General features: G+C 52.0%; 58 non-coding genes across 58 annotated transcripts; 41 read left to right on the top strand and 17 right to left on the bottom strand.

Moving 5' to 3' along the window:
* The first annotated feature begins 152 nt into the window (after positions 1–152).
* Positions 153–225, top strand: Trnav-aac. Its single transcript has one exon. It is a non-coding gene; the product is annotated as a tRNA-Val (tRNA).
* Positions 226–419: 194 nt separating this feature from the next.
* On the bottom strand, positions 420–491 carry Trnap-agg. Its single transcript has one exon. It is a non-coding gene; the product is annotated as a tRNA-Pro (tRNA).
* A 402-nt stretch (positions 492–893) lies between these two features.
* Positions 894–966, top strand: Trnav-cac. The gene has a single exon. It is a non-coding gene; the product is annotated as a tRNA-Val (tRNA).
* Positions 967–1124: 158 nt separating this feature from the next.
* Trnav-aac lies at positions 1125–1197 on the top strand. The gene has a single exon. It is a non-coding gene; the product is annotated as a tRNA-Val (tRNA).
* A 194-nt stretch (positions 1198–1391) lies between these two features.
* Positions 1392–1463, bottom strand: Trnap-agg. Its single transcript has one exon. It is a non-coding gene; the product is annotated as a tRNA-Pro (tRNA).
* Positions 1464–1865: 402 nt separating this feature from the next.
* Positions 1866–1938, top strand: Trnav-cac. Its single transcript has one exon. It is a non-coding gene; the product is annotated as a tRNA-Val (tRNA).
* Positions 1939–2096: 158 nt separating this feature from the next.
* On the top strand, positions 2097–2169 carry Trnav-aac. Its single transcript has one exon. It is a non-coding gene; the product is annotated as a tRNA-Val (tRNA).
* Positions 2170–2363: 194 nt separating this feature from the next.
* Positions 2364–2435, bottom strand: Trnap-agg. The gene has a single exon. It is a non-coding gene; the product is annotated as a tRNA-Pro (tRNA).
* Positions 2436–2837: 402 nt separating this feature from the next.
* Positions 2838–2910, top strand: Trnav-cac. Its single transcript has one exon. It is a non-coding gene; the product is annotated as a tRNA-Val (tRNA).
* Positions 2911–3068: 158 nt separating this feature from the next.
* Positions 3069–3141, top strand: Trnav-aac. Its single transcript has one exon. It is a non-coding gene; the product is annotated as a tRNA-Val (tRNA).
* Positions 3142–3335: 194 nt separating this feature from the next.
* Trnap-agg lies at positions 3336–3407 on the bottom strand. The gene has a single exon. It is a non-coding gene; the product is annotated as a tRNA-Pro (tRNA).
* Positions 3408–3809: 402 nt separating this feature from the next.
* Trnav-cac lies at positions 3810–3882 on the top strand. The gene has a single exon. It is a non-coding gene; the product is annotated as a tRNA-Val (tRNA).
* Positions 3883–4040: 158 nt separating this feature from the next.
* Trnav-aac lies at positions 4041–4113 on the top strand. The gene has a single exon. It is a non-coding gene; the product is annotated as a tRNA-Val (tRNA).
* Positions 4114–10719: 6606 nt separating this feature from the next.
* Trnav-cac lies at positions 10720–10792 on the top strand. The gene has a single exon. It is a non-coding gene; the product is annotated as a tRNA-Val (tRNA).
* Positions 10793–10950: 158 nt separating this feature from the next.
* Trnav-aac lies at positions 10951–11023 on the top strand. The gene has a single exon. It is a non-coding gene; the product is annotated as a tRNA-Val (tRNA).
* Positions 11024–11688: 665 nt separating this feature from the next.
* Trnav-cac lies at positions 11689–11761 on the top strand. Its single transcript has one exon. It is a non-coding gene; the product is annotated as a tRNA-Val (tRNA).
* Positions 11762–11919: 158 nt separating this feature from the next.
* Positions 11920–11992, top strand: Trnav-aac. The gene has a single exon. It is a non-coding gene; the product is annotated as a tRNA-Val (tRNA).
* Positions 11993–12660: 668 nt separating this feature from the next.
* Positions 12661–12733, top strand: Trnav-cac. Its single transcript has one exon. It is a non-coding gene; the product is annotated as a tRNA-Val (tRNA).
* Positions 12734–12891: 158 nt separating this feature from the next.
* Trnav-aac lies at positions 12892–12964 on the top strand. The gene has a single exon. It is a non-coding gene; the product is annotated as a tRNA-Val (tRNA).
* A 194-nt stretch (positions 12965–13158) lies between these two features.
* Trnap-agg lies at positions 13159–13230 on the bottom strand. The gene has a single exon. It is a non-coding gene; the product is annotated as a tRNA-Pro (tRNA).
* A 402-nt stretch (positions 13231–13632) lies between these two features.
* Positions 13633–13705, top strand: Trnav-cac. The gene has a single exon. It is a non-coding gene; the product is annotated as a tRNA-Val (tRNA).
* Positions 13706–13863: 158 nt separating this feature from the next.
* Positions 13864–13936, top strand: Trnav-aac. Its single transcript has one exon. It is a non-coding gene; the product is annotated as a tRNA-Val (tRNA).
* Positions 13937–14130: 194 nt separating this feature from the next.
* Trnap-agg lies at positions 14131–14202 on the bottom strand. The gene has a single exon. It is a non-coding gene; the product is annotated as a tRNA-Pro (tRNA).
* A 402-nt stretch (positions 14203–14604) lies between these two features.
* Positions 14605–14677, top strand: Trnav-cac. Its single transcript has one exon. It is a non-coding gene; the product is annotated as a tRNA-Val (tRNA).
* Positions 14678–14835: 158 nt separating this feature from the next.
* On the top strand, positions 14836–14908 carry Trnav-aac. Its single transcript has one exon. It is a non-coding gene; the product is annotated as a tRNA-Val (tRNA).
* Positions 14909–15102: 194 nt separating this feature from the next.
* On the bottom strand, positions 15103–15174 carry Trnap-agg. Its single transcript has one exon. It is a non-coding gene; the product is annotated as a tRNA-Pro (tRNA).
* Positions 15175–15576: 402 nt separating this feature from the next.
* Positions 15577–15649, top strand: Trnav-cac. Its single transcript has one exon. It is a non-coding gene; the product is annotated as a tRNA-Val (tRNA).
* A 158-nt stretch (positions 15650–15807) lies between these two features.
* Trnav-aac lies at positions 15808–15880 on the top strand. The gene has a single exon. It is a non-coding gene; the product is annotated as a tRNA-Val (tRNA).
* Positions 15881–16074: 194 nt separating this feature from the next.
* Trnap-agg lies at positions 16075–16146 on the bottom strand. The gene has a single exon. It is a non-coding gene; the product is annotated as a tRNA-Pro (tRNA).
* Positions 16147–16548: 402 nt separating this feature from the next.
* Trnav-cac lies at positions 16549–16621 on the top strand. The gene has a single exon. It is a non-coding gene; the product is annotated as a tRNA-Val (tRNA).
* Positions 16622–16779: 158 nt separating this feature from the next.
* On the top strand, positions 16780–16852 carry Trnav-aac. Its single transcript has one exon. It is a non-coding gene; the product is annotated as a tRNA-Val (tRNA).
* A 194-nt stretch (positions 16853–17046) lies between these two features.
* On the bottom strand, positions 17047–17118 carry Trnap-agg. The gene has a single exon. It is a non-coding gene; the product is annotated as a tRNA-Pro (tRNA).
* Positions 17119–17520: 402 nt separating this feature from the next.
* Trnav-cac lies at positions 17521–17593 on the top strand. Its single transcript has one exon. It is a non-coding gene; the product is annotated as a tRNA-Val (tRNA).
* Positions 17594–17751: 158 nt separating this feature from the next.
* On the top strand, positions 17752–17824 carry Trnav-aac. Its single transcript has one exon. It is a non-coding gene; the product is annotated as a tRNA-Val (tRNA).
* Positions 17825–18018: 194 nt separating this feature from the next.
* Trnap-agg lies at positions 18019–18090 on the bottom strand. Its single transcript has one exon. It is a non-coding gene; the product is annotated as a tRNA-Pro (tRNA).
* A 402-nt stretch (positions 18091–18492) lies between these two features.
* Trnav-cac lies at positions 18493–18565 on the top strand. The gene has a single exon. It is a non-coding gene; the product is annotated as a tRNA-Val (tRNA).
* Positions 18566–18723: 158 nt separating this feature from the next.
* Trnav-aac lies at positions 18724–18796 on the top strand. Its single transcript has one exon. It is a non-coding gene; the product is annotated as a tRNA-Val (tRNA).
* Positions 18797–19464: 668 nt separating this feature from the next.
* On the top strand, positions 19465–19537 carry Trnav-cac. The gene has a single exon. It is a non-coding gene; the product is annotated as a tRNA-Val (tRNA).
* A 158-nt stretch (positions 19538–19695) lies between these two features.
* Positions 19696–19768, top strand: Trnav-aac. The gene has a single exon. It is a non-coding gene; the product is annotated as a tRNA-Val (tRNA).
* Positions 19769–19962: 194 nt separating this feature from the next.
* On the bottom strand, positions 19963–20034 carry Trnap-agg. Its single transcript has one exon. It is a non-coding gene; the product is annotated as a tRNA-Pro (tRNA).
* A 402-nt stretch (positions 20035–20436) lies between these two features.
* Positions 20437–20509, top strand: Trnav-cac. Its single transcript has one exon. It is a non-coding gene; the product is annotated as a tRNA-Val (tRNA).
* Positions 20510–20667: 158 nt separating this feature from the next.
* Trnav-aac lies at positions 20668–20740 on the top strand. The gene has a single exon. It is a non-coding gene; the product is annotated as a tRNA-Val (tRNA).
* A 194-nt stretch (positions 20741–20934) lies between these two features.
* Trnap-agg lies at positions 20935–21006 on the bottom strand. Its single transcript has one exon. It is a non-coding gene; the product is annotated as a tRNA-Pro (tRNA).
* A 402-nt stretch (positions 21007–21408) lies between these two features.
* On the top strand, positions 21409–21481 carry Trnav-cac. The gene has a single exon. It is a non-coding gene; the product is annotated as a tRNA-Val (tRNA).
* Positions 21482–21639: 158 nt separating this feature from the next.
* On the top strand, positions 21640–21712 carry Trnav-aac. Its single transcript has one exon. It is a non-coding gene; the product is annotated as a tRNA-Val (tRNA).
* Positions 21713–21906: 194 nt separating this feature from the next.
* On the bottom strand, positions 21907–21978 carry Trnap-agg. The gene has a single exon. It is a non-coding gene; the product is annotated as a tRNA-Pro (tRNA).
* A 402-nt stretch (positions 21979–22380) lies between these two features.
* Positions 22381–22453, top strand: Trnav-cac. Its single transcript has one exon. It is a non-coding gene; the product is annotated as a tRNA-Val (tRNA).
* A 158-nt stretch (positions 22454–22611) lies between these two features.
* Trnav-aac lies at positions 22612–22684 on the top strand. Its single transcript has one exon. It is a non-coding gene; the product is annotated as a tRNA-Val (tRNA).
* Positions 22685–22878: 194 nt separating this feature from the next.
* Trnap-agg lies at positions 22879–22950 on the bottom strand. Its single transcript has one exon. It is a non-coding gene; the product is annotated as a tRNA-Pro (tRNA).
* A 402-nt stretch (positions 22951–23352) lies between these two features.
* Positions 23353–23425, top strand: Trnav-cac. Its single transcript has one exon. It is a non-coding gene; the product is annotated as a tRNA-Val (tRNA).
* Positions 23426–23583: 158 nt separating this feature from the next.
* On the top strand, positions 23584–23656 carry Trnav-aac. The gene has a single exon. It is a non-coding gene; the product is annotated as a tRNA-Val (tRNA).
* Positions 23657–23850: 194 nt separating this feature from the next.
* Positions 23851–23922, bottom strand: Trnap-agg. Its single transcript has one exon. It is a non-coding gene; the product is annotated as a tRNA-Pro (tRNA).
* A 402-nt stretch (positions 23923–24324) lies between these two features.
* Positions 24325–24397, top strand: Trnav-cac. Its single transcript has one exon. It is a non-coding gene; the product is annotated as a tRNA-Val (tRNA).
* A 158-nt stretch (positions 24398–24555) lies between these two features.
* Trnav-aac lies at positions 24556–24628 on the top strand. Its single transcript has one exon. It is a non-coding gene; the product is annotated as a tRNA-Val (tRNA).
* Positions 24629–24822: 194 nt separating this feature from the next.
* Positions 24823–24894, bottom strand: Trnap-agg. Its single transcript has one exon. It is a non-coding gene; the product is annotated as a tRNA-Pro (tRNA).
* Positions 24895–25296: 402 nt separating this feature from the next.
* On the top strand, positions 25297–25369 carry Trnav-cac. Its single transcript has one exon. It is a non-coding gene; the product is annotated as a tRNA-Val (tRNA).
* Positions 25370–25527: 158 nt separating this feature from the next.
* Positions 25528–25600, top strand: Trnav-aac. The gene has a single exon. It is a non-coding gene; the product is annotated as a tRNA-Val (tRNA).
* A 194-nt stretch (positions 25601–25794) lies between these two features.
* On the bottom strand, positions 25795–25866 carry Trnap-agg. The gene has a single exon. It is a non-coding gene; the product is annotated as a tRNA-Pro (tRNA).
* Between the last annotated feature and the right edge of the window lie 377 nt (positions 25867–26243).

Raw genomic sequence — 26243 nt, 5'->3', positions numbered from 1 at the left:
TCCTGCCTATGTCGTATTGTCCTCCAATGAGCCACGTCGTGTGTGGATCTGCTGCATGTCCCTTCGTTTTGCAAGTACCACATTTATTGAATTTTTTAGTTACGATGGCAACATCACTACAAGTTGTCTGTGAAGTAAGGTGCACACAACCAGTTTCCGTGGTGTAGCGGTTATCACGTCAGCCTAACACGCAGAAGGTCCCCGGTTCGATCCCGGGCGGAAACACTTTTTCATCACTTTAAGCAAGACGTACTAACATGCATCTGCTACCATCTGTACCCGAAACCTTCGTAATCGCCTTCACGCGTCGGACCCGAGTGTCAATTGCTCACATCGAATAAGAAATTCATTTGATATTGACGGCGAGCTTTTTGCGCTGACTCAGCCACTGACGTGCGATCAGTTTGCACAAAACGCTAGGGCTCGTCCGGGATTTGAACCCGTGACCTCCTGCACCCTAAGCAGGAATCATACCCCTAGACCAACGAGCCCTGTGACACGGCGAATGTCAATTATTCCAGTCCCTCGATGTCGTCCAGGGTGCCCTGGAAGTCTCGTGTACGCTGGCGGGATGGGGCCGGCGCGAAATCCCGCGGTCGGCGGCCTTCCTGGGCTACTGGTACCTTCATGTAGAGCTGCCGCTGGGCTCGCACTGCCTGCTGTTGAGAAAGTGATTGCTTTTGCTGATATGACTTGCAATAAGGACTGCGCGAAACGCCGCTATCTCGTTAGGGGTGCTACGGCAGACACCCTCTCGAGCACCCCGAAGACTTCTTGAGCCCTCGGCTGTGATGGGTTCCAGGCTGACAAAAGAACTGTCGTGTGTGCATTCGCGAACGAGAGAAAGTCTGAGGCAAGTTCGAGTGAACAAGGATGGACTCCCCGGGTCCGTCGTTTCCGTAGTGTAGCGGTTATCACGTCTGCTTCACACGCAGAAGGTCCCCGGTTCGATCCCGGGCGGGAACAGAATTTTCCTGCCTATGTCGTATTGTCCTCCAATGAGCCACGTCGTGTGTGGATCTGCTGCATGTCCCTTCGTTTTGCAAGTACCACATTTATTGAATTTTTTAGTTACGATGGCAACATCACTACAAGTTGTCTGTGAAGTAAGGTGCACACAAGCAGTTTCCGTGGTGTAGCGGTTATCACCTCTGCCTAACACGCAGAAGGTCCCCGGTTCGATCCCGGGCGGAAACACTTTTTCATCACTTTAAGCAAGACGTACTAACATGCATCTGCTACCATCTGTACCCGAAACCTTCGTAATCGCCTTCACGCGTCGGACCCGAGTGTCAATTGCTCACATCGAATAAGAAATTCATTTGATATTGACGGCGAGCTTTTTGCGCTGACTCAGCCACTGACGTGCGATCAGTTTGCACAAAACGCTAGGGCTCGTCCGGGATTTGAACCCGTGACCTCCTGCACCCTAAGCAGGAATCATACCCCTAGACCAACGAGCCCTGTGACACGGCGAATGTCAATTGTTCCAGTCCCTCGATGTCGTCCAGGGTGCCCTGGAAGTCTCGTGTACGCTGGCGGGATGGGGCCGGCGCGAATTCCCGCGGTCGGCGGCCTTCCTGGGCTACTGGTACCTTCATGTAGAGCTGCCGCTGGGCTCGCACTGCCTGCTGTTGAGAAAGTGATTGCTTTTGCTGATATGACTTGCAATAACGACTGCGCGAAACGCCGCTATCTCGTTAGGGGTGCTACGGCAGACACCCTCTCGAGCACCCCGAAGACTTCTTGAGCCCTCGGCTGTGATGGGTTCCAGGCTGACAAAAGAACTGTCGTGTGTGCATTCGCGAACGAGAGAAAGTCTGAGGCAAGTTCGAGTGAACAAGGATGGACTCCCCGGGTCCGTCGTTTCCGTAGTGTAGCGGTTATCACGTCTGCTTCACACGCAGAAGGTCCCCGGTTCGATCCCGGGCGGGAACAGAATTTTCCTGCCTATGTCGTATTGTCCTCCAATGAGCCACGTCGTGTGTGGATCTGCTGCATGTCCCTTCGTTTTGCAAGTACCACATTTATTGAATTTTTTAGTTACGATGGCAACATCACTACAAGTTGTCTGTGAAGTAAGGTGCACACAAGCAGTTTCCGTGGTGTAGCGGTTATCACGTCTGCCTAACACGCAGAAGGTCCCCGGTTCGATCCCGGGCGGAAACACTTTTTCATCACTTTAAGCAAGACGTACTAACATGCATCTGCTACCATCTGTACCCGAAACCTTCGTAATCGCCTTCACGCGTCGGACCCGAGTGTCAATTGCTCACATCGAATAAGAAATTCATTTGATATTGACGGCGAGCTTTTTGCGCTGACTCAGCCACTGACGTGCGATCAGTTTGCACAAAACGCTAGGGCTCGTCCGGGATTTGAACCCGTGACCTCCTGCACCCTAAGCAGGAATCATACCCCTAGACCAACGAGCCCTGTGACACGGCGAATGTCAATTATTCCAGTCCCTCGATGTCGTCCAGGGTGCCCTGGAAGTCTCGTGTACGCTGGCGGGATGGGGCCGGCGCGAATTCCCGCGGTCGGCGGCCTTCCTGGGCTACTGGTACCTTCATGTAGAGCTGCCGCTGGGCTCGCACTGCCTGCTGTTGAGAAAGTGATTGCTTTTGCTGATATGACTTGCAATAAGGACTGCGCGAAACGCCGCTATCTCGTTAGGGGTGCTACGGCAGACACCCTCTCGAGCACCCCGAAGACTTCTTGAGCCCTCGGCTGTGATGGGTTCCAGGCTGACAAAAGAACTGTCGTGTGTGCATTCGCGAACGAGAGAAAGTCTGAGGCAAGTTCGAGTGAACAAGAATGGACTCCCCGGGTCCGTCGTTTCCGTAGTGTAGCGGTTATCACGTCTGCTTCACACGCAGAAGGTCCCCGGTTCGATCCCGGGCGGGAACAGAATTTTCCTGCCTATGTCGTATTGTCCTCCAATGAGCCACGTCGTGTGTGGATCTGCTGCATGTCCCTTCGTTTTGCAAGTACCACATTTATTGAATTTTTTAGTTACGATGGCAACATCACTACAAGTTGTCTGTGAAGTAAGGTGCACACAACCAGTTTCCGTGGTGTAGCGGTTATCACGTCAGCCTAACACGCAGAAGGTCCCCGGTTCGATCCCGGGCGGAAACACTTTTTCATCACTTTAAGCAAGACGTACTAACATGCATCTGCTACCATCTGTACCCGAAACCTTCGTAATCGCCTTCACGCGTCGGACCCGAGTGTCAATTGCTCACATCGAATAAGAAATTCATTTGATATTGACGGCGAGCTTTTTGCGCTGACTCAGCCACTGACGTGCGATCAGTTTGCACAAAACGCTAGGGCTCGTCCGGGATTTGAACCCGTGACCTCCTGCACCCTAAGCAGGAATCATACCCCTAGACCAACGAGCCCTGTGACACGGCGAATGTCAATTATTCCAGTCCCTCGATGTCGTCCAGGGTGCCCTGGAAGTCTCGTGTACGCTGGCGGGATGGGGCCGGCGCGAATTCCCGCGGTCGGCGGCCTTCCTGGGCTACTGGTACCTTCATGTAGAGCTGCCGCTGGGCTCGCACTGCCTGCTGTTGAGAAAGTGATTGCTTTTGCTGATATGACTTGCAATAAGGACTGCGCGAAACGCCGCTATCTCGTTAGGGGTGCTACGGCAGACACCCTCTCGAGCACCCCGAAGACTTCTTGAGCCCTCGGCTGTGATGGGTTCCAGGCTGACAAAAGAACTGTCGTGTGTGCATTCGCGAACGAGAGAAAGTCTGAGGCAAGTTCGAGTGAACAAGGATGGACTCCCCGGGTCCGTCGTTTCCGTAGTGTAGCGGTTATCACGTCTGCTTCACACGCAGAAGGTCCCCGGTTCGATCCCGGGCGGGAACAGAATTTTCCTGCCTATGTCGTATTGTCCTCCAATGAGCCACGTCGTGTGTGGATCTGCTGCATGTCCCTTCGTTTTGCAAGTACCACATTTATTGAATTTTTTAGTTACGATGGCAACATCACTACAAGTTGTCTGTGAAGTAAGGTGCACACAACCAGTTTCCGTGGTGTAGCGGTTATCACGTCTGCCTAACACGCAGAAGGTCCCCGGTTCGATCCCGGGCGGAAACACTTTTTCATCACTTTAAGCAAGACGTACTAACATGCATCTGCTACCATCTGTACCCGAAACCTTCGTAATCGCCTTCACGCGTCGGACCCGAGTGTCAATTGCTCACATCGAATAAGAAATTCATTTGATATTGACGGCGAGCTTTTTGCGCTGACTCAGCCACTGACGTGCGATCAGTTTGCACAAAACGCTAGTGCTCGTCCGGGATTTGAACCCGTGACCTCCTGCACCCTAAGCAGGAATCATACCCCTTTTTTTTTTTTTTTTTTTTATTTTTTAACACAACAATTTTAATCTATATTTCGGATTTCATTTCCGAGATGACCTCACGTCCGCGTATGCAGAGACAAGCAATGTCGTATGCTAGACGGATAGGGCGTCATTTTACTGTCAAATACTGTTGCTCTCTCATTGCACCGGTATTTGGTAACTGAGAACGCCCCTAGCTCCATTATGGCTGGCAAAATTTATAATCCGGTTCTTCAGGGCTACTTCAAGTGCGCTTGCTACTGGCTTTCCTGAGCTCACCCTACTCGCCTTGTCACAGCTCTGTCAAAGTGTGATGCTAACTAATAATGAGAAACTCTTAGCCACGCTCAATCTTACATGCCACCCCTTGGTTGTTGCCGTCGCTAGTAAGATGAGGGTAGACTGTCGCACAATTAAGCTGAATCTCCACTCACGGTGCACATATTCCGCAAAGACAACCTTGTTTTCCGTTGCATGCAAAATTACCGTCTGCGTTTCTATCGAATTCCACCTACGTACTTTACTGGTGCCGCATTCTTGTTATATCCACGTGCTATAACAGGCGTCTACTCTTCATTGAGGAGCTGCAACCGGGACTGAGTTCCACCTACTCTTCAGCACGGTCAAAATGGCAGGGCTCGTCCGGGATTTGAACCCGGGACCTCCTGCACCCAAAGCAGGAATCATACCCCTTTTTTTTTTTTTCTTTTTTTTTTTTTTTTAAAGAATATCCACCACACAGCCACTTCAAATAAGTACAGTACTGAAATTAAAATCCTAAAACATGACTATATAATGTAGACTGCTTACTGAAATAAAGGTTAAAACACGAAAACTTCAGTCCTGGTGTAGAGAAGAAACATACATAAAGGCGGCAAATTCAGAAACAGTATAAAAGAAAATGGCTCACACAGGTGACCTTAGCCAACACCCTCTCTTTCAAATGTCAGGCTAAGCATATTGGCAAAATCATCTCGGAGGCCTGGCAATCGCAAGCGCTGCCAGTAAGCAGTAAGCATGTACTGCCGAAACGCTAGGTGTCCATCCTCTTCATGACAACTGTTGACAAAATGTACGAAATGGCCAATCAACCACATGACGGTATGGAGCTTCGTCCGCGGAAAAAAGGAAGAATCGGGCCGGACGATGATGTCAATAGTATAAGCGGCTTCAGCAGACCTAGTGACAAAAGCAAGTTGTTTCCTGAGCCAACGCCAATTAGCAAGGTGCCCACAGCAGGTGAATCGATGTTCAAGGGTATCCAGGAGACCACACCGAGTACAGATGTCCGTGTCAGAAAGACCAATACGGTGCAGTCGTACATTGGTGGGAACCAAATTATTTATTACCCTATACCACGTGGACGCCACGGCCATAGAGTGGATCGGCAGACTAACGTTCTTCCAGACGTTCCTCCAGGACACGGATGGAGACGCCAGTTCTATTGGATTGGGACTGGCCAGCCCCTCCCAGCGGGCAATCAAGCTCTTGGTCGTTGGCACCGGTCGCCGCAAGAAGACGTCACCGAGGTAACTCACCGCAATGTAAAATTCCCGAATGTGTTTCAACTTAAAATTTAGGCGTCCGACATCGACAGGTGGAGCAAGGCTCGCCGGACGCACAACAGTAAAAAGCCTGGATGTAATTGAAGTCACTTCTTGCGTAACAATTAGAGTCGTTCGGCGGACGTACAAAGCAGACGCCTTGCGAGTAATGTCAGAGAGGCCCAAGCCTCCGGAGAGACGCGGTTTCGTCATTACCTCGTAACGTAACTTGAATAGATGGCCCTTCCATATAAACCTCCTAGACAATTGGCGCAACCTTTTCGCCACCATCATGGGAAGTGGGAACAGCTGAGCAACATAATAAGCTTTACATAGGACGTAGGTGTCTAAAATTCTGACTTTTTGCAAAATGGTAGCAGAGCGCTGCTCATGGACCATCAGAGCCCCCTGTATCTTCTCGGTGACAGATTTCCAATTGAGAGCCGCCATTTTTAGAGGACACCGATCAATGATAATCCCCAAGGACGTATGGCGATCGACAAAAGTGGCCCAAGGGACGTCAGCATCGCGAAATCCTCGAATATCAAGGAACTTACATTTACCCTGATTGAGACGCGCTCCAGAGACACGACAGTATGCATCAACTGCCCCTTTCAACAACGGGATATCATCTCGGTGACGGAGGAGAACAACGACATCATCCGCATATGCCTTAACCGAGAGCTTCCCACCAGAGAGGGACATACCCTGAAGCTTGAGAGCAATAGTCCGAAGCAGCGGTTCCAGGGACAAAACGAATAAAGACATAGAGAGCGGACTACCCTGAGGCACTCCGCGGCGGATAGCAATGGGCGGCGTCAGCTGCCCATTGACTGACACCCGAGCTGTTATTCCCCTGTACAAATTGCCAAGAACACCACGTGATGAAGCGTTAAAACCTATTGTACCTAAAACACGATCTAAAAACACATGACTGACGTGATCAAAAGCCTTATAAAAATCAAGGAAGGCAAAGGCACAATGTACGTTTGTAACCGCCGCAACCGAGACAACATCCCGATATTCGGCTACTGGTGTCAGAATAGATCTATCATGAAAACAACATTGATGTGCACCAATCACACCCCGAAGCAGAGAAGACAGCCGGCTATTGAGCGCTCTAGCAGCTGTCTTATAGTCAAAATTCAGCAATGTGAGCGGACGAAGATTGGCAGCAGATAAACGACCAGAGGACTTCGGAATTAAAACAATTTTCCCTACTTTAAAATCGGCAGGCACATCCATCCCTCTGACAATCTCATTTAAAATCTGCGTAAAAATGCCACCCAAAAGAGGCCAAAAACGGAGATAAAATTCTTTAGGCAGGCCGTCTGGACCCGGCGATTTACTGGACGGAGAGCGAGCAATAAAATCGAAAACATCATCTACCTGGAACTCCCGGAGAAATTCGCCGTTCGCGTCAGGCGCGATCGTCGCAGTTAGATCCCCAAAGACATCATCCGAAAGAGACTCACCAGAATCATCGGCAGAATAGAGACTAGTGTAATACTGATGAAGAGCACGAACCATTTCCTCCTGTGCACTAAACTGTCGCCCATCATCCACCGTAAGAGAAGAGATGAAGGAGCGACGACGACGAGTCTGATGCCGTAGCAGGTGGTACAAGGATGTCAGTTCACCTTCAACAAGAGAGTGAGGTTTCGACTTAACTCGCAGACCATCCATCTGTCGTCGTTTAAGGCTCAAGAGCTTGGCTTTAATACGACGAACATCATGGATCCGCAGTGGAGAGGTACCCGCCGCGTCATATAGTTCACGCAGGACAGAGTAGTAATATTCATACGTGTTCTTAAAATCACGCGTCCTAGCAGCACAGTAGAAAATCAATGTCTGACGAATCTTGGGCTTGGCAAACGCAGTCCACCAAACCAGCAAGGAGGGGTATCGCGGGACAGAGCGAAGACATCGCTCCCACACGCCACTTATAACATCATCCATAGCACTGTCGGCAAGGTGGGAAACATTTAACATCCACTGGGAACGATAAAGTTTTGCAGGTTGGCGACTAAGATTTACAGTTGCAGTAAAAGCACAATGGTCAGAAAAACTAGTAGGAATAACATCGACAGAAAGAATTTTATCACATAAAAAATCAGATAAATAGAATCTGTCGAGTCTACTGCATGAGGACGCGGTAAAAAACGTATATTTCACCAGGGTTGGATATTTGTGTTCCCAAACATCACGCAGATGCATCGTACGAACTAAGTCATGTAAATCACGGCAATAATTAAAATTGGGGGACTGGTCTGCAGGGCGTAAAACACAATTAAAATCGCCTCCGAGCAGGAGACTCCGAGGACTCTGGCGCAAAAGATAAATAAGCTCTTCTTTATAAAAGCGCGATCGAGCCACAGTGTGACCCGAACCAGAGGGGGCATACAAAATAACGAGGCGGAGATCAAAAAGACGACAACCAATCCCACGGTCAGAGTCAAGGAATTCAATGTCAGTAATAGGAATGCCCTCTCGAAAGAAAAGAGCAGTTCCTGTTGAATATTCCGGCGCGACATTAAAAACAGTTTGAAATCCAGGTAGAGAGAGATCAGAAAACAACACTTCCTGCAAAAACACTACGTCCGCACAGGCGTCGTAAATAAACTGCCGCAAAGAGGCAATGCGAACGTCGGACTCAATACGGTTAACATTTAAGGTAAGAAAGGTGTATGCTTGAACCATAGAGAGAAAAGCGAGAAAACAAATCACCTACACCGACGCACCAGCGTCACAGTCCATAGCAGGGGTGACGGAGGCATCCGAGGGAGGGGGACTGCTACCCCGTTCCGCGGATCCCTTACGTTTCGGTTTTTTACGAACAGCATTAACGTTCGGCTGAACGCGTAACTTGCGTCGGCTGACGGGCAAGGAAACTTCAGCCGCCGGTGACGTAGGAGGGTCAAGTTCTGTATCCGACACCACCCGCGCCGGTCCACATGCGGGATCCGGGGTCGCGGGGGAAACATCCGACAAAACGGAATGGTCAACACCTGCACTAGCTTCCGGCAAACATGGACTGCACGGAGGCGAAACGTGAGCAGGAAGGTCCGAGGCCGCAGAGTTGGAAGGAAGCGGAGCAGCTCCGCTGGCAGAGGTATGGGGCAGCGAAGCAGGAAGTTGTCGCGGCTCCACTTGTTGTGACATCGAAGTCGGTTCGGAAGACGGCGCCAACAGGCCCGACCGACGACCCGACCAGAGAGAAGCTGCGTCGGAGGCCGGAGGGGCGCCAGCAGCCGCCACCGGAACCGCTACCTCAGGAGGGCAGGGAGCAGCTACAGTACACAGTGGCTCGGAGGATGCCGGTCGCTCGGACTGGGGCATCTCAGGGAGATCCTCATCCGTACTATTTCCATCGTGTGGGCGACGCCTCTTATTATTCAAAAGTGGCACACCCACCTGAGGGACAGACGGAACAACATCAGATTTAGCACGCAAAGGAGGAAATTCTGTATCAGGGGTGCGCAAAACCTGTGGCGGGGCGCTACTACCACTGGACTGTGCTACACCAAAAGCAGAACCACCTGCAACGAGGTCAGCGACCGTTAACTTGCGACGCTGTTCGAGAGAATTTTTTAAAACAAAAACTCTCCGCGGACAGTCGGTACGCACGTGACCACTTTCATTGCACAAAAAACAGGTGCCAACCTGACCACTATATGTTACATGGACACGATATCCACCGATCTGCAGGTGAGATGGAATATTCTGCTTAACGTGCATTTCGACTGAACGAATACCACTGTAACATTGCAGGCGATGTTGGCTTGACCAGCGTTCAAGGCGAATGCTCTTTACATCACCATACTTCTGTAGACCCTCCTTAAGATAGACATTATCCACCTCCGGTGGAAGGTTGTAAACACGAACATTGGTATACGTGATGGAAGCATTGGAAAGCAGCACGGTACTTACAGAATCATCCCGATGCCGAAAGAGAACTTGATGACCATATTTAGAAAGAATTTTATCAACCTGAAGTGGGTCCATAAACTTAACAAAGAAAACATACAGTTCGGTATCAAAATAAGCAGTGTGCACCTGATCCGAATGAACACCAAAGGTATCTACCAACCAATCATGAATCTCAAGAGAACTAGGTTGCACATGGCGGGTTGACTTGTCAAAAGCAAAACTAACTGTAGCCTGACGAGGAATAACCTGGGACGACATTTTCAAAATATGCGGTCGAAACCGCTACACAAAAAACACTGAAATAAGGACAGAAAGTAACACAAGGTACGAAACAACGACGGAGAAATACTCTCAGAAGTTGCAACACAACACGTAACAAAAACGATAGTCCACTATACGTAACGCTACGGCGGAGCGGAAGACTAGGCACGTCCACACTGCACGGCGTCTAAAGCGGAACTGCCCCTAGACCAACGAGCCCTGTGACACGGCGAATGTCAATTATTCCAGTCCCTCGATGTCGTCCAGGGTGCCCTGGAAGTCTCGTGTACGCTGGCGGGATGGGGCCGGCGCGAATTCCCGCGGTCGGCGGCCTTCCTGGGCTACTGGTACCTTCATGTAGAGCTGCCGCTGGGCTCGCACTGCCTGCTGTTGAGAAAGTGAATGCTTTTGCTGATATGACTCGCAATAAGGACTGCGCGAAACGCCGCTATCTCGTTAGGGGTGCTACGGCAGACACCCTCTCGAGCACCCCGAAGACTTCTTGAGCCCTCGGTTGTGATGGGTTCCAGGCTGACAAAAGAACTGTCGTGTGTGCATTCGCGAACGAGAGAAAGTCTGAGGCAAGTTCGAGTGAACAAGAATGGACTCCCCGGGTCCGTCGTTTCCGTAGTGTAGCGGTTATCACGTCTGCTTCACACGCAGAAGGTCCCCGGTTCGATCCCGGGCGGGAACAGAATTTTCCTGCCTATGTCGTATTGTCCTCCAATGAGCCACGTCGTGTGTGGATCTGCTGCATGTCCCTTCGTTTTGCAAGTACCACATTTATTGAATTTTTTAGTTACGATGGCAACATCACTACAAGTTGTCTGTGAAGTAAGGTGCACACAAGCAGTTTCCGTGGTGTAGCGGTTATCACGTCAGCCTAACACGCAGAAGGTCCCCGGTTCGATCCCGGGCGGAAACACTTTTTCATCACTTTAAGCAAGACGTACTAACATGCATCTGCTACCATCTGTACCCGAAACCTTCGTAATCGCCTTCACGCGTCGGACCCGAGTGTCAATTGCTCACATCGAATAAGAAATTCATTTGATATTGACGGCGAGCTTTTTGCGCTGACTCAGCCACTGACGTGCGATCAGTTTGCACAAAACGCTAGGGCTCGTCCGGGATTTGAACCCGGGACCTCCTGCACCCTAAGCAGGAATCATACCCCTACACCAACGACCCCTGTAACACGGCGAATGCCAAATATTCCAGTCCATCGATGTCCTGGGTGCCCTGGAAGTCTCGTGTACGCTGGCGGGATGGGGCCGGCGCGAATTCCCGCGGTCGGCGGCCTTCCTGGGCTACTGGTACCTTCATGTAGAGCTGCCGCTGGGCTCGCACTGCCTGCTGTTGAGAAAGTGATTGCTTTTGCTGATATGACTTGCAATAACGACTGCGCGAAACGCCGCTATCTCGTTAGGGGTGCTACGGCAGACACCCTCTCGAGCACCCCGAAGACTTCTTGAGCCCTCGGCTGTGATGGGTTCCAGGCTGACAAAAGAACTGTCGTGTGTGCATTCGCGAACGAGAGAAAGTCTGAGGCAAGTTCGAGTGAACAAGGATGGACTCCCCGGGTCCGTCGTTTCCGTAGTGTAGCGGTTATCACGTCTGCTTCACACGCAGAAGGTCCCCGGTTCGATCCCGGGCGGGAACAGAATTTTCCTGCCTATGTCGTATTGTCCTCCAATGAGCCACGTCGTGTGTGGATCTGCTGCATGTCCCTTCGTTTTGCAAGTACCACATTTATTGAATTTTTTAGTTACGATGGCAACATCACTACAAGTTGTCTGTGAAGTAAGGTGCACACAAGCAGTTTCCGTGGTGTAGCGGTTATCACGTCTGCCTAACACGCAGAAGGTCCCCGCTTCGATCCCGGCCGGAAACACTTTTTCATCACTTTAAGCAAGACGTACTAACATGCATCTGCTACCATCTGTACCCGAAACCTTCGTAATCGCCTTCACGCGTCGGACCCGAGTGTCAATTGCTCACATCGAATAAGAAATTCATTTGATATTGACGGCGAGCTTTTTGCGCTGACTCAGCCACTGACGTGCGATCAGTTTGCACAAAACGCTAGGGCTCGTCCGGGATTTGAACCCGTGACCTCCTGCACCCTAAGCAGGAATCATACCCCTACACCAACGAGCCCTGTGACACGGCGAATGTCAATTATTCCAGTCCCTCGATGTCGTCCAGGGTGCCCTGGAAGTCTCGTGTACGCTGGCGGGATGGGGCCGGCGCGAATTCCCGCGGTCGGCGGCCTTCCTGGGCTACTGGTACCTTCATGTAGAGCTGCCGCTGGGCTCGCACTGCCTGCTGTTGAGAAAGTGATTGCTTTTGCTGATATGACTTGCAATAAGGACTGCGCGAAACGCCGCTATCTCGTTAGGGGTGCTACGGCAGACACCCTCTCGAGCACCCCGAAGACTTCTTGAGCCCTCGGCTGTGATGGGTTCCAGGCTGACAAAAGAACTGTCGTGTGTGCATTCGCGAACGAGAGAAAGTCTGAGGCAAGTTCGAGTGAACAAGAATGGACTCCCCGGGTCCGTCGTTTCCGTAGTGTAGCGGTTATCACGTCTGCTTCACACGCAGAAGGTCCCCGGTTCGATCCCGGGCGGGAACAGAATTTTCCTGCCTATGTCGTATTGTCCTCCAATGAGCCACGTCGTGTGTGGATCTGCTGCATGTCCCTTCGTTTTGCAAGTACCACATTTATTGAATTTTTTAGTTACGATGGCAACATCACTACAAGTTGTCTGTGAAGTAAGGTGCACACAACCAGTTTCCGTGGTGTAGCGGTTATCACGTCAGCCTAACACGCAGAAGGTCCCCGGTTCGATCCCGGGCGGAAACACTTTTTCATCACTTTAAGCAAGACGTACTAACATGCATCTGCTACCATCTGTACCCGAAACCTTCGTAATCGCCTTCACGCGTCGGACCCGAGTGTCAATTGCTCACATCGAATAAGAAATTCATTTGATATTGACGGCGAGCTTTTTGCGCTGACTCAGCCACTGACGTGCGATCAGTTTGCACAAAACGCTAGGGCTCGTCCGGGATTTGAACCCGTGACCTCCTGCACCCTAAGCAGGAATCATACCCCTAGACCAACGAGCCCTGTGACACGGCGAATGTCAATTATTCCAGTCCCTCGATGTCGTCCAGGGTGCCCTGGAAGTCTCGTGTACGCTGGCGGGATGGGGCCGGCGCGAATTCCCGCGGTCGGCGGCCTTCCTGGGCTACTGGTACCTTCATGTAGAGCTGCCGCTGGGCTCGCACTGCCTGCTGTTGAGAAAGTGATTGCTTTTGCTGATATGACTTGCAATAAGGACTGCGCGAAACGCCGCTATCTCGTTAGGGGTGCTACGGCAGACACCCTCTCGAGCACCCCGAAGACTTCTTGAGCCCTCGGCTGTGATGGGTTCCAGGCTGACAAAAGAACTGTCGTGTGTGCATTCGCGAACGAGAGAAAGTCTGAGGCAAGTTCGAGTGAACAAGAATGGACTCCCCGGGTCCGTCGTTTCCGTAGTGTAGCGGTTATCACGTCTGCTTCACACGCAGAAGGTCCCCGGTTCGATCCCGGGCGGGAACAGAATTTTCCTGCCTATGTCGTATTGTCCTCCAATGAGCCACGTCGTGTGTGGATCTGCTGCATGTCCCTTCGTTTTGCAAGTACCACATTTATTGAATTTTTTAGTTACGATGGCAACATCACTACAAGTTGTCTGTGAAGTAAGGTGCACACAACCAGTTTCCGTGGTGTAGCGGTTATCACGTCAGCCTAACACGCAGAAGGTCCCCGGTTCGATCCCGGGCGGAAACACTTTTTCATCACTTTAAGCAAGACGTACTAACATGCATCTGCTACCATCTGTACCCGAAACCTTCGTAATCGCCTTCACGCGTCGGACCCGAGTGTCAATTGCTCACATCGAATAAGAAATTCATTTGATATTGACGGCGAGCTTTTTGCGCTGACTCAGCCACTGACGTGCGATCAGTTTGCACAAAACGCTAGGGCTCGTCCGGGATTTGAACCCGTGACCTCCTGCACCCTAAGCAGGAATCATACCCCTAGACCAACGAGCCCTGTGACACGGCGAATGTCAATTATTCCAGTCCCTCGATGTCGTCCAGGGTGCCCTGGAAGTCTCGTGTACGCTGGCGGGATGGGGCCGGCGCGAATTCCCGCGGTCGGCGGCCTTCCTGGGCTACTGGTACCTTCATGTAGAGCTGCCGCTGGGCTCGCACTGCCTGCTGTTGAGAAAGTGATTGCTTTTGCTGATATGACTTGCAATAAGGACTGCGCGAAACGCCGCTATCTCGTTAGGGGTGCTACGGCAGACACCCTCTCGAGCACCCCGAAGACTTCTTGAGCCCTCGGCTGTGATGGGTTCCAGGCTGACAAAAGAACTGTCGTGTGTGCATTCGCGAACGAGAGAAAGTCTGAGGCAAGTTCGAGTGAACAAGGATGGACTCCCCGGGTCCGTCGTTTCCGTAGTGTAGCGGTTATCACGTCTGCTTCACACGCAGAAGGTCCCCGGTTCGATCCCGGGCGGGAACAGAATTTTCCTGCCTATGTCGTATTGTCCTCCAATGAGCCACGTCGTGTGTGGATCTGCTGCATGTCCCTTCGTTTTGCAAGTACCACATTTATTGAATTTTTTAGTTACGATGGCAACATCACTACAAGTTGTCTGTGAAGTAAGGTGCACACAAGCAGTTTCCGTGGTGTAGCGGTTATCACGTCTGCCTAACACGCAGAAGGTCCCCGCTTCGATCCCGGCCGGAAACACTTTTTCATCACTTTAAGCAAGACGTACTAACATGCATCTGCTACCATCTGTACCCGAAACCTTCGTAATCGCCTTCACGCGTCGGACCCGAGTGTCAATTGCTCACATCGAATAAGAAATTCATTTGATATTGACGGCGAGCTTTTTGCGCTGACTCAGCCACTGACGTGCGATCAGTTTGCACAAAACGCTAGGGCTCGTCCGGGATTTGAACCCGTGACCTCCTGCACCCTAAGCAGGAATCATACCCCTAGACCAACGAGCCCTGTGACACGGCGAATGTCAATTATTCCAGTCCCTCGATGTCGTCCAGGGTGCCCTGGAAGTCTCGTGTACGCTGGCGGGATGGGGCCGGCGCGAATTCCCGCGGTCGGCGGCCTTCCTGGGCTACTGGTACCTTCATGTAGAGCTGCCGCTGGGCTCGCACTGCCTGCTGTTGAGAAAGTGATTGCTTTTGCTGATATGACTTGCAATAAGGACTGCGCGAAACGCCGCTATCTCGTTAGGGGTGCTACGGCAGACACCCTCTCGAGCACCCCGAAGACTTCTTGAGCCCTCGGCTGTGATGGGTTCCAGGCTGACAAAAGAACTGTCGTGTGTGCATTCGCGAACGAGAGAAAGTCTGAGGCAAGTTCGAGTGAACAAGAATGGACTCCCCGGGTCCGTCGTTTCCGTAGTGTAGCGGTTATCACGTCTGCTTCACACGCAGAAGGTCCCCGGTTCGATCCCGGGCGGGAACAGAATTTTCCTGCCTATGTCGTATTGTCCTCCAATGAGCCACGTCGTGTGTGGATCTGCTGCATGTCCCTTCGTTTTGCAAGTACCACATTTATTGAATTTTTTAGTTACGATGGCAACATCACTACAAGTTGTCTGTGAAGTAAGGTGCACACAACCAGTTTCCGTGGTGTAGCGGTTATCACGTCAGCCTAACACGCAGAAGGTCCCCGGTTCGATCCCGGGCGGAAACACTTTTTCATCACTTTAAGCAAGACGTACTAACATGCATCTGCTACCATCTGTACCCGAAACCTTCGTAATCGCCTTCACGCGTCGGACCCGAGTGTCAATTGCTCACATCGAATAAGAAATTCATTTGATATTGACGGCGAGCTTTTTGCGCTGACTCAGCCACTGACGTGCGATCAGTTTGCACAAAACGCTAGGGCTCGTCCGGGATTTGAACCCGTGACCTCCTGCACCCTAAGCAGGAATCATACCCCTAGACCAACGAGCCCTGTGACACGGCGAATGTCAATTATTCCAGTCCCTCGATGTCGTCCAGGGTGCCCTGGAAGTCTCGTGTACGCTGGCGGGATGGGGCCGGCGCGAATTCCCGCGGTCGGCGGCCTTCCTGGGCTACTGGTACCTTCATGTAGAGCTGCCGCTGGGCTCGCACTGCCTGCTGTTGAGAAAGTGATTGCTTTTGCTGATATGACTTGCAATAAGGACTGCGCGAAACGCCGCTATCTCGTTAGGGGTGCTACGGCAGACACCCTCTCGAGCACCCCGAAGACTTCTTGAGCCCTCGGCTGTGATGGGTTCCAGGCTGACAAAAGAACTGTCGTGTGTGCATTCGCGAACGAGAGAAAGTCTGAGGCAAGTTCGAGTGAACAAGAATGGACTCCCTGGGTCCGTCGTTTCCGTAGTGTAGCGGTTATCACGTCTGCTTCACACGCAGAAGGTCCCCGGTTCGATCCCGGGCGGGAACAGAATTTTCCTGCCTATGTCGTATTGTCCTCCAATGAGCCACGTCGTGTGTGGATCTGCTGCATGTCCCTTCGTTTTGCAAGTACCACATTTATTGAATTTTTTAGTTACGATGGCAACATCACTACAAGTTGTCTGTGAAGTAAGGTGCACACAACCAGTTTCCGTGGTGTAGCGGTTATCACGTCAGCCTAACACGCAGAAGGTCCCCGGTTCGATCCCGGGCGGAAACACTTTTTCATCACTTTAAGCAAGACGTACTAACATGCATCTGCTACCATCTGTACCCGAAACCTTCGTAATCGCCTTCACGCGTCGGACCCGAGTGTCAATTGCTCACATCGAATAAGAAATTCATTTGATATTGACGGCGAGCTTTTTGCGCTGACTCAGCCACTGACGTGCGATCAGTTTGCACAAAACGCTAGGGCTCGTCCGGGATTTGAACCCGTGACCTCCTGCACCCTAAGCAGGAATCATACCCCTAGACCAACGAGCCCTGTGACACGGCGAATGTCAATTATTCCAGTCCCTCGATGTCGTCCAGGGTGCCCTGGAAGTCTCGTGTACGCTGGCGGGATGGGGCCGGCGCGAATTCCCGCGGTCGGCGGCCTTCCTGGGCTACTGGTACCTTCATGTAGAGCTGCCGCTGGGCTCGCACTGCCTGCTGTTGAGAAAGTGATTGCTTTTGCTGATATGACTTGCAATAAGGACTGCGCGAAACGCCGCTATCTCGTTAGGGGTGCTACGGCAGACACCCTCTCGAGCACCCCGAAGACTTCTTGAGCCCTCGGCTGTGATGGGTTCCAGGCTGACAAAAGAACTGTCGTGTGTGCATTCGCGAACGAGAGAAAGTCTGAGGCAAGTTCGAGTGAACAAGGATGGACTCCCCGGGTCCGTCGTTTCCGTAGTGTAGCGGTTATCACATCTGCTTCACACGCAGAAGGTCCCCGGTTCGATCCCGGGCGGGAACAGAATTTTCCTGCCTATGTCGTATTGTCCTCCAATGAGCCACGTCGTGTGTGGATCTGCTGCATGTCCCTTCGTTTTGCAAGTACCACATTTATTGAATTTTTTAGTTACGATGGCAACATCACTACAAGTTGTCTGTGAAGTAAGGTGCACACAAGCAGTTTCCGTGGTGTAGCGGTTATCACGTCTGCCTAACACGCAGAAGGTCCCCGGTTCGATCCCGGGCGGAAACACTTTTTCATCACTTTAAGCAAGACGTACTAACATGCATCTGCTACCATCTGTACCCGAAACCTTCGTAATCGCCTTCACGCGTCGGACCCGAGTGTCAATTGCTCACATCGAATAAGAAATTCATTTGATATTGACGGCGAGCTTTTTGCGCTGACTCAGCCACTGACGTGCGATCAGTTTGCACAAAACGCTAGGGCTCGTCCGGGATTTGAACCCGTGACCTCCTGCACCCTAAGCAGGAATCATACCCCTAGACCAACGAGCCCTGTGACACGGCGAATGTCAATTATTCCAGTCCCTCGATGTCGTCCAGGGTGCCCTGGAAGTCTCGTGTACGCTGGCGGGATGGGGCCGGCGCGAATTCCCGCGGTCGGCGGCCTTCCTGGGCTACTGGTACCTTCATGTAGAGCTGCCGCTGGGCTCGCACTGCCTGCTGTTGAGAAAGTGAATGCTTTTGCTGATATGACTTGCAATAAGGACTGCGCGAAACGCCGCTATCTCGTTAGGGGTGCTACGGCAGACACCCTCTCGAGCACCCCGAAGACTTCTTGAGCCCTCGGCTGTGATGGGTTCCAGGCTGACAAAAGAACTGTCGTGTGTGCATTCGCGAACGAGAGAAAGTCTGAGGCAAGTTCGAGTGAACAAGAATGGACTCCCTGGGTCCGTCGTTTCCGTAGTGTAGCGGTTATCACGTCTGCTTCACACGCAGAAGGTCCCCGGTTCGATCCCGGGCGGGAACAGAGTTTTCCTGCCTATGTCGTATTGCCCTCCAATGAGCCACGTCGTGTGTGGATCTGCTGCATGTCCCTTCGTTTTGCAAGTACCACATTTATTGAATTTTTTAGTTACGATGGCAACATCACTACAAGTTGTCTGTGAAGTAAGGTGCACACAACCAGTTTCCGTGGTGTAGCGGTTATCACGTCAGCCTAACACGCAGAAGGTCCCCGGTTCGATCCCGGGCGGAAACACTTTTTCATCACTTTAAGCAAGACGTACTAACATGCATCTGCTACCATCTGTACCCGAAACCTTCGTAATCGCCTTCACGCGTCGGACCCGAGTGTCAATTGCTCACATCGAATAAGAAATTCATTTGATATTGACGGCGAGCTTTTTGTGCTGACTCAGCCACTGACGTGCGATCAGTTTGCACAAAACGCTAGGGCTCGTCCGGGATTTGAACCCGTGACCTCCTGCACCCTAAGCAGGAATCATACCCCTACACCAACGAGCCCTGTAACACGGCGAATGTCAATTATTCCAGTCCCTCGATGTCGTCCAGGGTGCCCTGGAAGTCTCGTGTACGCTGGCGGGATGGGGCCGGCGCGAATTCCCGCGGTCGGCGGCCTTCCTGGGCTACTGGTACCTTCATGTAGAGCTGCCGCTGGGCTCGCACTGCCTGCTGTTGAGAAAGTGATTGCTTTTGCTGATATGACTTGCAATAAGGACTGCGCGAAACGCCGCTATCTCGTTAGGGGTGCTACGGCAGACACCCTCTCGAGCACCCCGAAGACTTCTTGAGCCCTCGGCTGTGATGGGTTCCAGGCTGACAAAAGAATTGTCGTGTGTGCATTCGCGAACGAGAGAAAGTCTGAGGCAAGTTCGAGTGAACAAGAATGGACTCCCAGGGTCCGTCGTTTCCGTAGTGTAGCGGTTATCACGTCTCCTTCACACGCAGAAGGTCCCCGGTTCGATCCCGGGCGGGAACAGAATTTTCCTGCCTATGTCGTATTGTCCTCCAATGAGCCACGTCGTGTGTGGATCTGCTGCATACCCCTTCGTTTTGCAAGTACCACATTTATTGAATTTTTTAGTTACGATGGCAACATCACTACAAGTTGTCTGTGAAGTAAGGTGCACACAAGCAGTTTCCGTGGTGTAGCGGTTATCACGTCAGCCTAACACGCAGAAGGTCCCCGGTTCGATCCCGGGCGGAAACACTTTTTCATCACTTTAAGCAAGACGTACTAACATGCATCTGCTACCATCTGTACCCGAAACCTTCGTAATCGCCTTCACGCGTCGGACCCGAGTGTCAATTGCTCACATCGAATAAGAAATTCATTTGATATTGACGGCGAGCTTTTTGCGCTGACTCAGCCACTGACGTGCGATCAGTTTGCACAAAACGCTAGGGCTCGTCCGGGATTTGAACCCGTGACCTCCTGCACCCTAAGCAGGAATCATACCCCTAGACCAACGAGCCCTGTGACACGGCGAATGTCAATTATTCCAGTCCCTCGATGTCGTCCAGGGTGCCCTGGAAGTCTCGTGTACGCTGGCGGGATGGGGCCGGCGCGAATTCCCGCGGTCGGCGGCCTTCCTGGGCTACTGGTACCTTCATGTAGAGCTGCCGCTGGGCTCGCACTGCCTGCTGTTGAGAAAGTGAATGCTTTTGCTGATATGACTTGCAATAAGGACTGCGCGAAACGCCGCTATCTCGTTAGGGGTGCTACGGCAGACACCCTCTCGAGCACCCCGAAGACTTCTTGAGCCCTCGGCTGTGATGGGTTCCAGGCTGACAAAAGAACTGTCGTGTGTGCATTCGCGAACGAGAGAAAGTCTGAGGCAAGTTCGAGTGAACAAGAATGGACTCCCCGGGTCCGTCGTTTCCGTAGTGTAGCGGTTATCACGTCTGCTTCACACGCAGAAGGTCCCCGGTTCGATTCCGGGCGGGAACAGAATTTTCCTGCCTATGTCGTATTGTCCTCCAATGAGCCACGTCGTGTGTGGATCTGCTGCATGTCCCTTCGTTTTGCAAGTACCACATTTATTGAATTTTTTAGTTACGATGGCAACATCACTACAAGTTGTCTGTGAAGTAAGGTGCACACAACCAGTTTCCGTGGTGTAGCGGTTATCACGTCAGCCTAACACGCAGAAGGTCCCCGGTTCGATCCCGGGCGGAAACACTTTTTCATCACTTTAAGCAAGACGTACTAACATGCATCTGCTACCATCTGTACCCGAAACTTTCGTAATCGCCTTCACGCGTCGGACCCGAGTGTCAATTGCTCACATCGAATAAGAAATTCATTTGATATTGTCGGCGAGCTTTTTGCGCTGACTCAGCCACTGACGTGCGATCAGTTTGCACAAAACGCTAGGGCTCGTCCGGGATTTGAACCCGTGACCTCCTGTACCCTAAGCAGGAATCATACCCCTAGACCAACGAGCCCTGTGACACGGCGAATGTCAATTATTCCAGTCCCTCGATGTCGTCCAGGGTGCCCTGGAAGTCTCGTGTACGCTGGCGGGATGGGGCCGGCGCGAATTCCCGCGGTCGGCGGCCTTCCTGGGCTACTGGTACCTTCATGTAGAGCTGCCGCTGGGCTCGCACTGCCTGCTGTTGAGAAAGTGATTGCTTTTGCTGATATGACTTGCAATAAGGACTGCGCGAAACGCCGCTATCTCGTTAGGGGTGCTACGGCAGACACCCTCTCGAGCACCCCGAAGACTTCTTGAGCCCTCGGCTGTGATGGGTTCCAGGCTGACAAAAGAATTGTCGTGTGTGCATTCGCGAACGAGAGAAAGTCTGAGGCAAGTTCGAGTGAACAAGAATGGACTCCCAGGGTCCGTCGTTTCCGTAGTGTAGCGGTTATCACGTCTCCTTCACACGCAGAAGGTCCCCGGTTCGATCCCGGGCGGGAACAGAATTTTCCTGCCTATGTCGTATTGTCCTCCAATGAGCCACGTCGTGTGTGGATCTGCTGCATACCCCTTCGTTTTGCAAGTACCACATTTATTGAATTTTTTAGTTACGATGGCAACATCACTACAAGTTGTCTGTGAAGTAAGGTGCACACAAGCAGTTTCCGTGGTGTAGCGGTTATCACGTCAGCCTAACACGCAGAAGGTCCCCGGTTCGATCCCGGGCGGAAACACTTTTTCATCACTTTAAGCAAGACGTACTAACATGCATCTGCTACCATCTGTACCCGAAACCTTCGTAATCGCCTTCACGCGTCGGACCCGAGTGTCAATTGCTCACATCGAATAAGAAATTCATTTGATATTGACGGCGAGCTTTTTGCGCTGACTCAGCCACTGACGTGCGATCAGTTTGCACAAAACGCTAGGGCTCGTCCGGGATTTGAACCCGTGACCTCCTGCACCCTAAGCAGGAATCATACCCCTAGACCAACGAGCCCTGTGACACGGCGAATGTCAATTATTCCAGTCCCTCGATGTCGTCCAGGGTGCCCTGGAAGTCTCGTGTACGCTGGCGGGATGGGGCCGGCGCGAATTCCCGCGGTCGGCGGCCTTCCTGGGCTACTGGTACCTTCATGTAGAGCTGCCGCTGGGCTCGCACTGCCTGCTGTTGAGAAAGTGAATGCTTTTGCTGATATGACTTGCAATAAGGACTGCGCGAAACGCCGCTATCTCGTTAGGGGTGCTACGGCAGACACCCTCTCGAGCACCCCGAAGACTTCTTGAGCCCTCGGCTGTGATGGGTTCCAGGCTGACAAAAGAACTGTCGTGTGTGCATTCGCGAACGAGAGAAAGTCTGAGGCAAGTTCGAGTGAACAAGAATGGACTCCCCGGGTCCGTCGTTTCCGTAGTGTAGCGGTTATCACGTCTGCTTCACACGCAGAAGGTCCCCGGTTCGATTCCGGGCGGGAACAGAATTTTCCTGCCTATGTCGTATTGTCCTCCAATGAGCCACGTCGTGTGTGGATCTGCTGCATGTCCCTTCGTTTTGCAAGTACCACATTTATTGAATTTTTTAGTTACGATGGCAACATCACTACAAGTTGTCTGTGAAGTAAGGTGCACACAACCAGTTTCCGTGGTGTAGCGGTTATCACGTCAGCCTAACACGCAGAAGGTCCCCGGTTCGATCCCGGGCGGAAACACTTTTTCATCACTTTAAGCAAGACGTACTAACATGCATCTGCTACCATCTGTACCCGAAACTTTCGTAATCGCCTTCACGCGTCGGACCCGAGTGTCAATTGCTCACATCGAATAAGAAATTCATTTGATATTGTCGGCGAGCTTTTTGCGCTGACTCAGCCACTGACGTGCGATCAGTTTGCACAAAACGCTAGGGCTCGTCCGGGATTTGAACCCGTGACCTCCTGTACCCTAAGCAGGAATCATACCCCTAGACCAACGAGCCCTGTGACACGGCGAATGTCAATTATTCCAGTCCCTCGATGTCGTCCAGGGTGCCCTGGAAGTCTCGTGTACGCTGGCGGGATGGGGCCGGCGCGAATTCCCGCGGTCGGCGGCCTTCCTGGGCTACTGGTACCTTCATGTAGAGCTGCCGCTGGGCTCGCACTGCCTGCTGTTGAGAAAGTGATTGCTTTTGCTGATATGACTTGCAATAAGGACTGCGCGAAACGCCGCTATCTCGTTAGGGGTGCTACGGCAGACACCCTCTCGAGCACCCCGAAGACTTCTTGAGCCCTCGGCTGTGATGGGTTCCAGGCTGACAAAAGAATTGTCGTGTGTGCATTCGCGAACGAGAGAAAGTCTGAGGCAAGTTCGAGTGAACAAGAATGGACTCCCCGGGTCCGTCGTTTCCGTAGTGTAGCGGTTATCACGTCTCCTTCACACGCAGAAGGTCCCCGGTTCGATCCCGGGCGGGAACAGAATTTTCCTGCCTATGTCGTATTGTCCTCCAATGAGCCACGTCGTGTGTGGATCTGCTGCATGCCCCTTCGTTTTGCAAGTACCACATTTATTGAATTTTTTAGTTACGATTGCAACATCACTACAAGTTGTCTGTGAAGTAAGGTGCACACAAGCAGTTTCCGTGGTGTAGCGGTTATCACGTCAGCCTAACACGCAGAAGGTCCCCGGTTCGATCCCGGGCGGAAACACTTTTTCATCACTTTAAGCAAGACGTACTAACATGCATCTGCTACCATCTGTACCCGAAACCTTCGTAATCGCCTTCACGCGTCGGACCCGAGTGTCAATTGCTCACATCGAATAAGAAATTCATTTGATATTGACGGCGAGCTTTTTGCGCTGACTCAGCCACTGACGTGCGATCAGTTTGCACAAAACGCTAGGGCTCGTCCGGGATTTGAACCCGGGACCTCCTGCACCCTAAGCAGGAATCATACCCCTAGACCAACGAGCCCTGTGACACGGCGAATGTCAATTATTCCAGTCCCTCGATGTCGTCCAGGGTGCCCTGGAAGTCTCGTGTACGCTGGCGGGATGGGGCCGGCGCGAATTCCCGCGGTCGGCGGCCTTCCTGGGCTACTGGTACCTTCATGTAGAGCTGCCGCTGGGCTCGCACTGCCTGCTGTAGAGAAAGTGATTGCTTTTGCTGATATGACTTGCAATAAGGACTGCGCGAAACGCCGCTATCTCGTTAGGGGTGCTACGGCAGACACCCTCTCGAGCACCCCGAAGACTTCTTGAGCCCTCGGCTGTGATGGGTTCCAGGCTGACAAGAGAACTGTCGTGTGTGCATTCGCGAACGAGAGAAAGTCTGAAGCAAGTTCGAGTGAACAAGGATGGACTCCCCGGGTCCGTCGTTTCCGTAGTGTAGCGGTTATCACGTCTGCTTCACACGCAGAAGGTCCTCGGTTCGATCCCGGGCGGGAACAGAATTTTCCTGCCTATGTCGTATTGTCCTCCAATGAGCCACGTCGTGTGTGGATCTGCTGCATGTCCCTTCGTTTTGCAAGTACCACATTTATTGAATTTTTTAGTTACGATGGCAACATCACTACAAGTTGTCTGTGAAGTAAGGTGCACACAAGCAGTTTCCGTGGTGTAGCGGTTATCACGTCAGCGTAACACGCAGAAGGTCCCCGGTTCGATCCCGGGCGGAAACACTTTTCCATCACTTTAAGCAAGACGTACTAACATGCATCTGCTACCATCTGTACCCGAAACCTTCGTAATCGCCTTCACGCGTCGGACCCGAGTGTCAATTGCTCACATCGAATAAGAAATTCATTTGATATTGACGGCGAGCTTTTTGCGCTGACTCAGCCACTGACGTGCGATCAGTTTGCACAAAACGCTAGGGCTCGTCCGGGATTTGAACCCGTGACCTCCTGCACCCTAAGCAGGAATCATACCCCTAGACCAACGAGCCCTGTGACACGGCGAATGTCAATTATTCCAGTCCCTCGATGTCGTCCAGGGTGCCCTGGAAGTCTCGTGTACGCTGGCGGGATGGGGCCGGCGCGAATTCCCGCGGTCGGCTGCCTTCCTGGGCTACTGGAACCTTCATGTAGAGCTGCCGCTGGGCTCGCACTGCCTGCTGTTGAGAAAGTGATTGCTTTTGCTGATATGACTTGCAATAACGACTGCGCGAAACGCCGCTATCTCGTTAGGGGTGCTACGGCAGACACCCTCTCGAGCACCCCGAAGACTTCTTGAGCCCTCGGCTGTGATGGGTTCCAGGCTGACAAAAGAACTGTCGTGTGTGCATTCGCGAACGAGAGAAAGTCTGAGGCAAGTTCGAGTGAACAAGGATGGACTCCCCGGGTCCGTCGTTTCCGTAGTGTAGCGGTTATCACGTCTGCTTCACACGCAGAAGGTCCTCGGTTCGATCCCGGGCGGGAACAGAATTTTCCTGCCTATGTCGTATTATCCTCCAATGAGCCACGTCGTGTGTGGATCTGCTGCATGTCCCTTCGTTTTGCAAGTACCACATTTATTGAATTTTTTAGTTACGATGGCAATATCACTACAAGTTGTCTGTGAAGTAAGGTGCACACAAGCAGTTTCCGTGGTGTAGCGGTTATCACGTCAGCCTAACACGCAGAAGGTCCCCGGTTCGATCCCGGGCGGAAACACTTTTCCATCACTTTAAGCAAGACGTACTAACATGCATCTGCTACCATCTGTACCCGAAACCTTCGTAATCGCCTTCACGCGTCGGACCCGAGTGTCAATTGCTCACATCGAATAAGAAATTCATTTGATATTGACGGCGAGCTTTTTGCGCTGACTCAGCCACTGACGTGCGATCAGTTTGCACAAAACGCTAGGGCTCGTCCGGGATTTGAACCCGGGACCTCCTGCACCCTAAGCAGGAATCATACCCCTAGACCAACGAGCCCTGTGACACGGCGAATGTCAATTATTCCAGTCCCTCGATGTCGTCCAGGGTGCCCTGGAAGTCTCGTGTACGCTGGCGGGATGGGGCCGGCGCGAATTCCCGCGGTCGGCGGCCTTCCTGGGCTACTGGTACCTTCATGTAGAGCTGCCGCTGGGCTCGCACTGCCTGCTGTTGAGAAAGTGATTGCTTTTGCTGATATGACTTGCAATAACGACTGCGCGAAACGCCGCTATCTCGTTAGGGGTGCTACGGCAGACACCCTCTCGAGCACCCCGAAGACTTCTTGAGCCCTCGGCTGTGATGGGTTCCAGGCTGACAAAAGAACTGTCGTGTGTGCATTCGCGAACGAGAGAAAGTCTGAGGCAAGTTCGAGTGAA

Source organism: Schistocerca piceifrons, chromosome 2 (assembly GCF_021461385.2).
Source record: "Schistocerca piceifrons isolate TAMUIC-IGC-003096 chromosome 2, iqSchPice1.1, whole genome shotgun sequence".
Classification (NCBI taxonomy): domain Eukaryota; kingdom Metazoa; phylum Arthropoda; class Insecta; order Orthoptera; family Acrididae; genus Schistocerca; species Schistocerca piceifrons.
The sequence above is the reverse complement of the archived record's forward strand: the minus strand, read 5'-3'. Positions and strand labels throughout refer to the sequence as shown.